The sequence below is a fragment of the Monopterus albus genome, unplaced genomic scaffold, assembly GCF_001952655.1.
Source record: "Monopterus albus unplaced genomic scaffold, M_albus_1.0 scaffold186.1, whole genome shotgun sequence".
NCBI lineage: Eukaryota > Metazoa > Chordata > Actinopteri > Synbranchiformes > Synbranchidae > Monopterus > Monopterus albus.
The window spans coordinates 2,590,495-2,591,982 of NW_018128066.1; positions in this window are offsets into that span (position 1 = coordinate 2,590,495).

Here is a 1,488-nt window from a genome sequence, read left to right on the forward strand (position 1 = left end):
GGAGGCGGGGTACACCCTGGACAGGTCGCCAGTCCATTGCAGGGCTAACACACAGACGAACAACCACTCACATGCACAATCTCTCCTATGGGCAATTTTTAGAGACACCACTCAACCTATGCTGCATGTCTTTGGACTGTGGGAGGAAGCTGGAGCACCTGGAGAGAATCCACGCAAGCACAGGGAGAACATGCAAACTCCGCACAGAAAGGCCCCGGGTCGGCCAGGGCTAGAACCCGGAAGCTTCTCATTGTGAGGCAACAGCGCTAACCACCACGATACCGTGCTGCCCCTGCCATGTCTCTATTAATTATAAAATTCTAGAAATGCATGATTGAAATATTCACTGATCAGGCATAACATTATGACCACCTGTACATCTGTATGCAGTTCAATACAACACTTCTGCCTTAACATTTGTGTTTATGAAGCTCAAAATGTTTCAGTTTTTGGTGAGATCGTCATAAATGTATAAATTCAACTAGAGAAATGTATTTCCTGTCATAAATGTGTGTGGATGCTGATATGCTGAAAGATTGTCCTGAAAATGCCTGAAATCAATTGCTGAAACAGCTGAAGGATGCAAAGGAATGGCTGAAGTTCTTTGTTGAAATAGTTGAGAAGAAATGGCTGAAGTTCTTTGTTGAATAATCTGAAAAAGGAGTATTTTTGATTTTGGACTGTTGGTCAGACAAAAAACTGAAGAGCTGAACATTTTGATACCCGAATGGCATTTCCAGCTGAAAGTATGCTGAACTTATTAAGATGTGAAAATATTCCAATTGGTCCCGACAAAGTAGGTAAAACAAGTATGTGTGTGTGTGTGTGTGTGTGTGTGTGTGTGTGTGTGAGTGAGTGAGTGAGAGAGTGAGAGAGAGAGAGAGAGACAATAAGATATAACAACAATGGCGAGGAAAGCCACCATTGCCCCCGGAGGAGCACATACACAAGCGAGCAGGCTGAAATCAGGAGAGCGACCCGGAGATGGAGATGCAAACGGGGCAGGCGAAGAGGACGGAGGGGGATAAATATCTCCGGCTCAACACCAGTCAGTCAGAACTGATGAAGCCACTTGGACCAACAGTGTGTTGGCACTGGTAGATAAAACATACAGTAGGTACAGAAAGTAGTCAGACCCCCTTAAAATTTTCACTCTTTGTTATATTGCAGCCATATTCTAAAATCATTTAAGTTCATTTTTTTCCTCATTAATGTACACACAGCACCCCATATTGACAGAAAAACAGAATTTTTGACATTTTTGCAGATTTATTAAAAAAGAAAAACTGAAATATCACATGGTCATAAGTATTCAGACCCTTTGCTGTGACACTCATATATTTAACTTAGGTGCTGTCCATTTCTTCTGATCATCCCTGAGATGGTTCTACACCTTCATTTGAGTCCAGCTGTGTTTGATTATACTGATTGGATGTGATTAGGAAAGCCACACACCTGTCTATATAAGACCCTACAGCTCACAGTGCA